General features: G+C 35.8%; 1 pseudogene; it reads left to right on the forward strand.

Moving 5' to 3' along the window:
* Nucleotides 1-8,894: 8,894 nt before the first annotated feature.
* Nucleotides 8,895-9,273, forward strand: LOC130874101 (40S ribosomal protein S25-like; annotated as a pseudogene).
* The last annotated feature ends 4,068 nt before the right edge of the window (nt 9,274-13,341 follow it).

A 13,341-nucleotide genomic window follows, 5' to 3' on the forward strand; every position in this document is an offset into this window, starting at 1 on the left:
ATGAAAGCAGTGCTCAGAGGAAAGTTCATAGCACTAAATGCCCGCTTAAAGAAAACGGAGAACGCATACATTGGGGACTTAACAGCATACCTGAAAACTCTAGAAAAAAAAGAAGCAGACACACCCAGGAGGAGTAGAAAACTGGAAATAATCAAACTGAGGGTGGAAATCAACAAAATAGAAACACAGAAAACAGTCCAAGAATCAATGAAACAAAAAGCTGGTTCCTAGAAAAAATTAACAAGATCAACAAACCCCTATCCAAACTAATTAAACGATAGAGAGAACACACAAATAAATAAGATCAGAAATGAAATGGGGACATAACCACAGACACAGAGGAAATTCAGAGAATCATTAGATCTTCCTACAAAAGCCTGTATGCCACAAAACTGGAAAATGCAAAAGAAATGGACACTTTTTTTTGGATAAAAACCATATACCAAAGCTAAACCAAGAACAGGTGAACAATCTAAATAGACCTGTTAGTTGTGAAGAATTGGAAATGGTTATCAAAAATCTCCCTTCCAAAAAAAGCCCAGGACCAGATGGTTTCAATGCAGATTTTTCTACCAGAACTTCCAAGAAGACCTAATACCTATACTTCTTAATGTATTTCACAATATAGAAACAGAGTCACTGCCAAATTCCTTTTATGAAGCTACAGTTACGCTGATACCAAAACCACACAAAGACCCAACCAAGAAAGAGAATTACAGGCCAATCTCACTCATGAACATCGATGTAATAGTTCTCAATAAAATACTGGCAAACCGAATCCAAGAACACATCAGAAAAATTATCCATTATGATCAAGTAGGCTTCATCCCAGAGATGCAGGGCTGGTTCATTATACGCAAATCTATCAATGTAATCCACCATATAAATAAACTGAACAAAACCATATGATCATTTCATTAGATGCTGAAAAAGCATCCGACAAATTTCAACACCCCTTTATGATGAAGGTCTTGAAGAGATTAGGGATAAAAGGACCATACCTAAACATAATAAAAGCTATTTACAGCAAACCGACAGCTAACATTAAATTAAGCAGAGAAAAACTCAAAGCCATCCCACTAAAATCAAGAATACGACAAGGATGTCCACTCTCTCCATACCTCTTCAATATAGTGCTTGAGGTTCTGGCAATAGCGATAAGACAACATAAGGGAATCAAGGAGATTTATATGGGAAAGGAAGATGTTAAGCTTTTGTTATTCGCAGATGATATGATAGTATACATAAGCGACCCCAAAAATTCCACCAAAGAACTCCTACAGCTGATAAACACCTTTGGGAATGTGACAGGATTCAAGATCAACTCGAAAAAATCAGTTGCCTTCCTATACAGTAAGGATAAGGAAGCAGAGAGGGAAATCAGAGAAACATCACCTTTCACGATAGCCACAAATAGCATAAAATATCTTGGGTTAATTCTGACCAAGGAAGTGAAAGTCTATTTAACAAGAACTTTCAGTCTTTGAAGAGAGAAATCGATGAGGACACCATGGAAGGATCTCCCTTGTTCTTGGATTGGGAGGATCAACATAGTAAAAAATGGCAATTCTACCAAAAGCAATCTATAGATTCAACGCAATCCCCATCAAAATCCCATTAAAATTCTTCACAGATCTGGAAAAGACAATAATCAACTTTATATGGAAAAACAAAAACCCAGGATAGCCAAAACAATCTTATACAAAAAAGGATTGTCTGGAGGCATTACCATCCCTGACTTCAAACTCTATCACAGAGCTACAGTATTGAAAACAGCTTGATATAGGCATAGAAACAGAGAAGTTGACCAATGGAATCGAATAGAAGACCCGGACTTTAACCCACAAACCAAGAACACCTGATTTTTGATAAAGGAGATAAAAGTATACAATGGAAAAAAGAAAGCATCTTTAACAAATGGTGCTGGCAAAACTGGATGTCAATCTGTAGAAGAATGAAAATAGATCCATATCTATCACCATGTTCAAAACTCAAGTCCAAATGGATTAAAGAACTCAATATTAGTCTGAACACAGTGAACCTGATAGAAGAGAAAGTGGGAAGTACTCTACAACACATGGGCATAGGAGAACACTTCCTACGTATAACCCCAGCAGCACAGACATTAAGGGCATCATTGAATAAATGGGACCTCCTGAAACTGAGAAGCTTCTGTAAAGCAAAGGACACTGTCACTAAGACAAAAAGGCAACCCACTGACTGGGAGAAGATCTTCACCAACCCCGCAACTGACAAAGGTCTGATCTCCAAAATATATAAAGAACTCAAGAAACTAGACCGTAAAGGGCTAATCAACCCAATTAAAAAATGGGGCACTGAGCTGAACAGAGAATTCTCAACAGAACAAGTTTGAATGGCCAAAAGACTTTTAAAGTCATTCTCAACTTCCTTAGCGATCAGGGAAATGCAAATCAAGACAACTTTAAGATACCATCTTACACCTGACAGAATGGCTAAAATAAAAAGCACCAATGATAGCCTTTGCTGGAGAGGTTGTGGAGAAAGGGGTACACTCATCCATTGCTTGTGGGAATGCAAACTTGTGCAACCACTTTGGAAAACAGTGTGGCAGTTTCTCAGGAAATTCGGGATCAACCTACCCCTGGACCCAGCAATACCACTCTTGGGAATATACCGAAGAAATGGCCTATCATACAACAAAAGTATATGCTCAACAATGTTCATGCAGCATTGTTTGAAATAGCCAGAATTTGGAATCAACCTAGATGCCCTTCAATGGAAGAATGGATGAAGAAAGTATGGAATATATACATATTAGAGTACTACTCAGCAGTAAAAAACAATGACTTCCTGAATTTTGCATGCAAATGGACGGAAATAGAAAACACTATCCTGAGTGAGGTGAGCCAACCCCAAAAAGAGGAACAGGGGATGTACTCACTCATATTTGGTTTCCAGCCATAAATAAAAGACATTGAGCCTATAATTCGTGATCCTATTGAAGCTAAATAAGAAGATGAACCCAAAGAGAAACATACAGGCATCCTCCTGAATATTAACCTTCATCAGGCGATGAAAAGAGACTGAGACAGAGACCCACATTGGAGCACCGGACTGAAATCTCACGGTCCAAATCAGGAGCAGAAGGAGAGAGAGCACGATCAAGGAACTCAGGACCGCGAGGGGTGCACCCACACACTGAGACAATGGGGGTGTTTTATCCGGAACTCACCAAGGCCAGCTGGCCTGGGTCTGAAAAAGCATGGGATAAAACCGGACTCGCTGAACATAGCGGACAATGAGGACTACTGAGAACTCAAGAACAATGGCAATGGGATTTTGATCCTACTGCAAGTACTGGCTTTGTGGGAGCCTAGGCAGTTTGGATGTTCACCTTACTAGACCTGGATGGAGGTGGGTGGTTCCTGGACTTCCCACAGGGCAGGGAACCCTGATTGCTCTTAGGGCTGATGAGGGAGGGGGACTTGATGGGGGAGGGGGAGTGAAATGGGAGGCGGTGGCGGGAGGAGGCAGAAATCTTAAATAAATAAATAAATTAATAATTAATTAATAATAAAAATAGCAGCAGAATCACACATTCTTAAAGAGTGTAAAGAAAAAAATATAAGAAACCAATTTAAATAACTCTTTTAGATATTTTTTTTAAGAATCAGAATTTTTAATATTTTAAAGTATTTTAGAGGATATTGGTGTATTTGTTTTTTCATGATTAGCTGGGCTCAAGAATGCAATCAAATATGGAGTCATTTTTTTAACCTTGATCTTGAAATATGAGTTCTTGGCCATAAACTTATTTTTTAAGTGGTGTTACCTGTAATATAGTTCTCTATCACAGTTGTACCATAACCAGAAAACAATGTAGTCTAAGACATTTAAAATTTATCATCTATTAAATAATAGTCTTTCCTCAGTACTACAAGAATATGTTAGAAAAATAAAGAATACGCACTTCATATTATACAACAATGAAACACAACACACAAAATTATTTCAAATGTCCTAAATATATACAGGCAATAATCCAATTTTAGCTTTATATATTTCTATGAAGAGGACTTGATGACATATTTAATCTCCATACAGAAATATATTTATAAACAAAGTTTTATTTTGTGAGAAGTCATCAGAATTTGATTATTTCTGAACTTTCAGTAAGTGAATTCTTTTTAGAATTATTGTACAAATAACTCTAATTCCACTACATATTTAAGGCAATGTGCAGTAAATCAAAGCAAAATCAAACTATTTACAGATAATGTCTTGAGCATGATTCACAATCTCTAAAACTTTCTCATTAGTTACAATTTCCTTGAAGTATATTAAATCAGGAGCTAATAGGTTTGAGATATTCTAATCAGTCTGAATGTTTTTCTAGTTGTTTGATTTCCCATCTTCTTCTGGAAGTGATGACCACAGAATTATTTATAAAAACTAAAATGTCAAGAATATTTCTGAGATATCACAAATATGTTCCATTTCCTGGTATCAGTAGATATGTATGTATTATAGTGTTATCAAGCTACTTCTGAATTTGTTTGGATTCCTGTTGAAAATCAGTGGCTGGAAACACCTACTTTTCTGTTTCACTATGTTCACTTTCTTGGACTGGACACCAATGATGAGAATTTTCATATTTGTTATTTCATTTGACAATGTGAAAGCCAATACGTTACTCCAAAAACTATTTTACTATGTGCCTGATATATGAAAAATATCTAATATTATATTTCAAAACTAAAAAAAAAATACAAGGTGACCCTGGACATGAGGATTACAACATGGTACAAGCCATTTTTTCCTGGGTTTTTAATTAGCTCCTTACTCTATACAAAGTACTTTACCTATTGGGTTGAATTAAAATTTGAAGAATCTTAAGAGTTTATCATGTCATATCAAATTTATATTTAAAAAAATCAAAAAAAATTCATTTGTGATTTCTTTTCTAAAAACAGAAAACAATCTATCACAAATCATTGTGTCCATAATATCCAAGCCTGTCTTCTTATAGGCTTTGAAAAAAATTTGTTTTATAGTTTATCACTATGCTACCTGTAAATCACTGGAAAAAAACAAAATTAAATAATTAACTCATAGGTACCTTTAATTGCAAGAAAGTAAAATCTAGAGTAGATTATTTCTTTCCTTCATAATGAACTGTATAAAGTGTTATTTTTAATTGCTTAGTACCCTGGCTCATTTTATAGACTGCCAGACATGATCTTGTCTTCCTTTTCAACAAACACAGGACATATACAATTTATTTGTTCAAATGTCATATGATTTTTTTAAAAACTGTTTTATATATCATTTATGATGCAAGGACCTAAAACTGAAATGGTTTAAATTCTAAGCACAATTAATTCTTTCTATGTATGAAATGGAAAAGTGAGTTCAGAAATAACAGATTAGAAAATAAAGGATATTTAAATAGTTTCATTACAATTATAGTGTGTGTTTCAAATAGTTTAGATGTCTGGGATTATTCACTAATATATATCATATATAAAGCAATTTTGTATATTGATTTCCAGAAGTCAAAAGTTGATGCCAATCAGTAATGATTTCAAACGTGCATATTACAGTATTATTTAAATTTATCATTGAATAATTATAGTTATCATTTAGTCTGACCTTTCAAAAATAGTAATTCAGTACTGGTTTGCATTATCTTCTATTTAATTTCTTAGGAAGTCATAATGCAGGTAGATACATTTTATATGAGAAAAATGCTCTTATTTTTCTCTAAAAACCATTTTAGACATTTTATGTTGAAATTTGATTCAATATAAGTTTCAGTATTCAGACAAATAGAAAAGATATAAATGTGGAAGAAAACAATCTTGGACCTCTTAATTTTGATTATATACTAAAGTAGTATTGATTTTATTTTATTTTTATTTTTTATTTTTTTTTATTTATTTATTTTTTTTTGGTTTTTCGAGACAGGGTTTCTCTGTGGTTTTGGAGCCTGTCCTGGAACTAGCTCTTGTAGACCAGGCTGGTCTCAAACTCACAGAGATCCGCCTGCCTCTGCCTCCCGAATGCTGGGATTAAAGGCGTGCGCCACCAATGCCCGGCAGTAGTATTGATTTTAAAATCCTCTGTTTAAAAAAAAAAGAAAAGAAATTCACATGAAACATATGTCAAAAGTTCAGGCAGGTTGGAAACCTGGATGATAATGGTTAGCTTTACACAGTTGACACTCTGGCATGCATAGCTTTGTTCTCGTCAAACTCACTTTATACCTTCACTCTTCTATTCAAAGTCCATCATTTACTAGCTCTGCCAGTGGAAAAGACAGGATTCCTTCATATTTACTTTTGTAAAATTCAAACAATGGTGGTGTACAAATGAAACATGCATATCCAGTGAAGGCTAAATACTCAATGGTGTCTGGTTTCACTTTTTATGTATATAGCTAAGTACATATGTTGACTTTTATAAGTACATATTTACACACAAAGCATTATATGACAGTTTATTCTGCTGAATAATTTTAGCTTTCTTAGTTATGAAATGCATAATTTTTGTCTTGGGTAAAGTTTAGTGATGTGGGTAGAAGAAAGGTAAATCAAAAGAATACAGCTCTACAGGAGTGAACATAAACTTGGCACTTACTCAAACATTTAAAAATTTACAAAATGCAGGCTCTAATTCAATGAAAGTTTGGCTATATGTTGTCCACATCCAGATAGAGGTTTATGTTATGGAACATTGTTGATATTAAATGACTTATCCAATTCCAGTAATGAATTTGAAAAGCCATTAAGGACCTGAATTCTCACTGATTTTCATATCTTGTATCACATGCACAGGCACAAGTTTAGCCAGCTAGGATGCCGAGACTCAAAATTGTTATACTCCAATACTATAAAATAGAGTGGATAATTGTTTGATAATTTAAAATGTTAATCATTTAAGTGTCTATATGGTCAAAATTGGCTAATATGATAGTTTTTCTTTTTGTAAGCATAAGTCATAATAAAGAAAGAATAACCAAAATGTATGTTGGTAATTTCCAAGTAATGCATCTTTATGAGAATAAATATGATTTACAATATAGAAGTATAAGATTTAAAGCACTAGGGAAAAATAAAAAGCAAGTAAAGAATGCTTTACTCAAACATATAGAGAAAAGAGTAAAGTCATTGGAAAAGGTTTGTTTTTGACATAACATTTGAATAGCATTAAAAGCAATCACTAGCAGGGAACGTTATGAAATAGAATTTGCATCATTTTTCCATTCATTTGTTCATTTCCTTGATCTTGCACACAGTTCAGGCTATGGAAGTCAATAAATGTAGGTATAATACCAAAACTTGAAGAAACTAGGGTGGTAATTTCACAAAGCACTCTTGCTCTCAGTGAGAGTAAAGAGTAAAATGGTAAAAATAAAAACATGTATAATCCTAATAAACTTAACTGGAAATAAAGATTTAACTTGAATAAGGGATTTCTATAATATTTCTGCAGGGGGAAGGGTAGATATTTCACTCGGTGTTTCTGACCAGATAGAAAAGCTTGTATATGTCTTTGAAGGATGATAGCTGAGTAAGAATGCTTCTTTACAGTATGTATATCAATTAAAATCTTGGATTTGGATATAGGGTTTATCAGGGAGAAAATATAGTAATATAAAGAATGTGGTAAAAATCATCTAGATCATAGTCCTGAGGATGGTGTTCTCCATAAATTTTCCATGAAACATTTCTTCAGTATTGTAATTGACGTTTCCATCATTAACAAAACTGTATTCGGGTAGTCTATACAATATTTTTTTTATAGTTAGACATTTATTAGGTGGATTATGGAAGGGAAGGAAAAGGGGGAGAAGGAGGAGAGAGAGAGAGGGAGAGAGAGGGAGAGAGGCTGCCTCCAGTGTCTAGCCTTCTCAGCCCCCCCCCCAACAAAGATGATATCCACAAATAAGCCAGAAGCAGTCTAGAGAATCTGCCGCCCCAATTCCCTCAACCTGTGGTGCCTATTCTTCTGGTTTTTCTTATAAAAAAGAGCTGGAATATAATGATTGTTCTGTCTTTTTAAGAGAAAATCCACTCCCACTCCTTTCCTGCTTGCAGCCTCAGACCCCGATTTCCTCTTCCTGTCCCCTCTTTCTGTACAATATTTTTCAATGTTCAAAATAAATCACCATAGCAAGTGATGCAGTAAAAGCATGAATAACATTATTGTAAGAAAATTATATTACATGGTATATTGTATGAAAATGTTAGAATGAAACCTATTGTATGTGAAGTAAAAGTGATAAAAAAAATAGCACATTGATTAAGCGAAGTTCTACAAAAGCATGCAATTTATATCTTTAGACCCAAATTTCTGAATGTATCAAAATTCAGTAGATGGGACTGAGTTCATTGTGTATCAAGCATGTATCAAGTGGAGATATATAACGTGGAGAGATTGACAGCAGATGTCAATCTGGGTTAAGACTTAGATTCAATATCTAGGCATCACAGGGATACAGCATAACCTGAGGATGTTTTCTATCACTATATGAAGTATAGAAATCTCCATGGAGATTGAAATACCATCACTTGACCTAAACTTTTTTCTAAAGTTGCATGAGCTAAAAACTGGCAAATGCTTACCTGAGTACTAATAAGTATATGCGAGTAGTTTTAAAAATTGTAATTTTTAAAAACTGACCAGTGAACTTTTCCACATCTCTTAGTGGTGCTTAGATTTTTGTAAGATAAGCCTATGGTATTAGACTGCAAAACATCTACAAAACAGATTTTTTTAAATCTTGAGGAATCACCAGTGACAGCCTTGGATAATTAGAAATTATTTGGAATCACAAGATTTCTAAAGCAGCTTTTTTCCCGACATCTTAGGGAGGCTGCAGTGGTCGTCGCCACTCTCTGAACTTCATCATGCCGCCCAGGGATGACAAGAAGAAAAAAGATGCCGGAAAGTCGGCCAAAAAAGACAAAGACCCAGTAAATAAGTCTGGTGGCAATGCCAAAAAGAAGAAGTGGTCCAAAGGCAAAGTTCGGGACAAGCTCAACAATCTAGTCCTGTTTGACAAGGCTACATACGACAAACTCTGTAAGGAAGTTCCCAACTATAAACTTATTACTCCAGCCCGTGGTCTCTGAGAGACTGAAGATTCGCGGTTCCTTGGCCAGGGCAGCTCTTCAGGAGCTCCTTAGTAAAGGGCTTTTCAAGCTGGTTTCAAAGCACAGAGCCCAAGTAATTTACACCAGAAACACAAAGGGTAGAGATGCCCCAGCTGCTGGTGAAGATGCATGAACAGGTTCAATGAGCTGTACATTTGGAAAAATAAAACCTTATTTAATCAAAAAAAAAAAGATTTCTAAAGCAAAAATTCAGCTCAATGCAGCAGTGGTTACTGGGGATTGATTTCTTAAAGATGAATTAATTGTTAATTTACATCAAGTTCATACATTGATAGAAGATGTTCAACAGGTCTTGCACTATTGCTACTGTGATGCCTGGTATATGAACACAGCTGGAGTGTGATGAAGAGCAAGAATAATCCTCGTGTTTATTTAAGAATTCTGCACCTGAGACAAAACCCTTTATTCTTTATTCAGCTGGAAAAAGGCAGGTCAGGGAGGGATATACATATTCAAGAGGAAATGAAATACTACCAAAATTAAATAAAATGTTTTAAATGAAACTTGTTCAATGTCTCTTCAAAACAAAGTAGAAAGATCAATCTTTTGTAAGCTTCTATGAACAGTGTACCCAAAATATTGTCAAGAAAATAATTCTTTCCAACAAGATCACTTTCAATGCACCAAAGAATGAAAGGATTGGGAAAAGTTAATTTTGTCTTTTATTTGTCTACATAGGTGAAATAGCAAAGTAAATTCAAATAGAATATTTTTAAGTCAGAATATAGTAGACATAATACTTATTTCTTTTTACATGCATGTATACATATTGCTTTTGCTCAGTTATTTTCACCAAGTTCAGTTTTTGTAAAATACGATAAAAGAGCAAAATCATAAATGCTCTAAAATAAAAATATCAAATAATTCAAACTTAGATACTTTTAAATACTGCTTGCTATGAACTTGCAATACTTTTGAGTAACACTTTTGAAATTGAAAAAATTCCAAAACAAGTGCATTTAATCTGAAAAGTCCCATCTCAAGAAGAAAGCCTGCATCCTGCTTTACTGGATGATTTATCAACCCTGCTGGAGTTGATAAATAACAAATCTGTATCACAAATTCTCTGAGATGTTTTTTGATCATGAAAATAAACCTAGGTGGACCCTTGTGTATCTCTCTAAGGGTCCTCTAGGGTACCCAGTTTTTCTGAGATTCTGGCCTGTAGACTGGTTGTTCTTTGCTTTATGTACATTATCTTCATCCTCTCCATCATAAGCTACCATCATCATTTTTTATCTTAGTCATGTGACATGTGTAAGATGGTATCTCAGAGTTGTTTTGATTTATATTTCTCTGATGACTAAGGATGTTGAACATTTCCTTAAGTGTCTTTTGGTCATTTGATTTTTCTCTGCTGAGGGTTCTCTGTTTAAATATGTACCCCATTTCTTAAATAAGATTATTTGGTGTTTTAATGTCTAGTTTCTTGACTTCCTTTTATAATTTAGAGATCAGTCCTCTGTCAAGTGTGGGACTGATGTCCTTCTGTATGCCACTCTTTTGTCTTGACCATGTTGTGTTCTTTGCTTTACAAAAGTTTTTCAGTTTCAGGCGGTCCCATTGCTTAATTGTCGCTCTCACTGTTTATGCTACTGCTGTTCTGGTGCTTTGTTTTGTTTTTCCATATGAAGTTGATTGGTGTCCTTTCAATGTCTATGAAGAATTTTTCTGGGATTTTGATGGATATTGCACTAAATTTGTAGATTGCTTTTGGTAAAACTGTTTAGGAACATTTTATAGGATTACTGCAATATCCATTACAACATTTACAATATCTTTATAGGTTGATTTCACAGAAATATGTAATGCAGATTTAAATGTGTATGTGTGTTGGAGGAAGGAGAATACTTGTGCATGCCTGCACATCTGCATACCAGTGCTTGTACAATTGTCCAAGAAAGGCCAACTATGTAAACACACTGTCTATGTTAGTTCAAATAACCGATTCATATATCTTCCATTAGAAAATATTCAAAGAGATCTTACTAATCAAAAGAACTGAGAAATTATGGAAATCTAATTTTTCACTATTTCTGAGATGTCTAAGGTGTTGAAAGAGTTCATAGATTAGAGTAGGAGTACAAAAGTGAAACCACAGTTGAAGTTCTTTATGTCCTGGTCATAATGCATGTACGGTGTTAGTAGTTACCCATGTACTGCTGTCAAGATTGAAGCACAATTAATAAAAACTCAGGGTCATAAATTGGGGTTCAACCTGAAAAACTGAAAAGCAAAACAGCCAGTCACAGGCTCTTACATCGACCTCAGTCTATAATGGTGATACTGCCTCCAAGAACCTCAGAATGAGAGTGTGTGTCTGAGAGTTGTCTCCCCGTTTTATATTGCACTTTAGGGTTAGGATTAAAGGTGTGCAGCACATGGATCAATAGTATGTGTCATTATGTCTTCTGGGATTAAAGGTTCCTGTATTTGTGCCTTCTGGTATTTAAGGTATGTGTTACTATAATATGGTCTTTAAGGCTGACCTGTGGACTGTTTTCATGAAAGATCTTCAGACACTCTTTATTTATTAAAATACAATTGAGGAGGAGTTCCATCTGGACAGGTGTCCCTGTTTTGGTGCTGAGGAGAAGTACAGCTAATGATCCAGAAAATATATTTAACAAAATTATAGAAGAAAACTTTCCCAACCTAAAGAAAGATATCCCTTTGAAGGTTCAAGAAGCATACAGAACACCGAATTGACTGAATCAAAAAAAAAAAAAAAGATCTCCCACCATATAATAATCAAAACACAAAACATACAGAATAAAGAAAGAATATTAAGAGCTGCAAAGGAACAAGGTCAATTTACTTATAAAGGTAAACCTATCAGACTTACACCTGACTTCTCTATGGAAACCATGAAAGCCAGAAGGTTCTAGAGAGATGTACTGCAGAAACTAAGAGACCATGGCTGCAAACCCAGACTACTATACCTATCCAAGCTTTCATTCACTATAAATGGAGAAAACAAAATTTTCCAGGATAAAAACAAATTTAAACAATACATAGCCACAAATCCAGCTTTACAGAAAGTAATAGAAGGAAAATCACAACCCAAGGAGACCAACAATGCCCACAATAATTCAGGCTTCTATTTTTATTTTTTTATTCTTTTTTAATTAAAATTTCCAACTGCTCCCCGTTTCCCATTTCTCTCCCCCTCCTCCCACATATTGCCTCTTCCCCCCACTCCCCTCCCCCATCCCCACTCCTCTTCTCCTCCCCCCAGTCCATTCCCCCTCCCTCTCGATACTGAAGAGCAGTCCAAATCCCTGCCCTACAGGAAGACCAAGGTCCTCCCACTTCCATCCAGGCCCAGGAAGTAGAGCATCCAAACAGGCTAAGCTCCCACAAAGCCAGTCCGTGTATTAGGATCGAAACCTAGTGCCATTGTCCTTGGCTTCTCATCAGCCTTCATTGTCAGCCATGTTCAGAGAGTCCAGTTTCAACCCATGCTTATTCAGTCCCAGTCCAGCTGGCCTTGGAGAGCTCCCAATAGATCAGTTCCACTGTCACAGTGGGTGGGTGCATGCCTCGTGGTCCTAATTTCCTTGCTCATGTTCTCCTTCCTTCTGCTCCTCATTTGGACCTTAAGAGCTCAGTCCGGTGCTCCAGTGTGGGTCTCTGTCTCTATCTCCATCCATCGCTAGATGAAGGTTCTATGGCGATATGCAAGATATTCATCAGTATGATTATAGGATAGGTTCATTTCAGGTTCCCTATCTTCCGGTGCCCCAATGAACTAACTGGGGACATTGCCCTGGGCATCTGGTAGCCATTCCAAGTTCAAGTCTCTTGCCAACCCTTAGGTGGCTCCCTTACCTAAGGTATGAGTTTCCCTGTTCCCCTATCCAAACTTCCTTTATCCCCAATCGCCCCGATTCCCCCAGTTCCCCTCATCTTCTCCTTCACACTTTTCTCTCCCCATCACCCCTCATCCCCATCCCACCCCATCCCCAAGATTCCAATTTTTTGCCCGTCAATCTTGTCCATTTCCCATAGCTAGGAGGATATCTATATGTTTTTCTTTGGGTTTACCCTCTTGTTTAGCTTCTTTAGGATCACAAATTATAGACTCAGTGGCCCCTATCCATGGCTAGAAACCAATTATAAGTGAGTACATCCCATGTTCTTCTTTTTGGGTCTGGGTTACCTCATTCAGGATCGTATT

Source organism: Chionomys nivalis, chromosome 5 (genome assembly GCF_950005125.1).
Source record: "Chionomys nivalis chromosome 5, mChiNiv1.1, whole genome shotgun sequence".
Classification (NCBI taxonomy): domain Eukaryota; kingdom Metazoa; phylum Chordata; class Mammalia; order Rodentia; family Cricetidae; genus Chionomys; species Chionomys nivalis.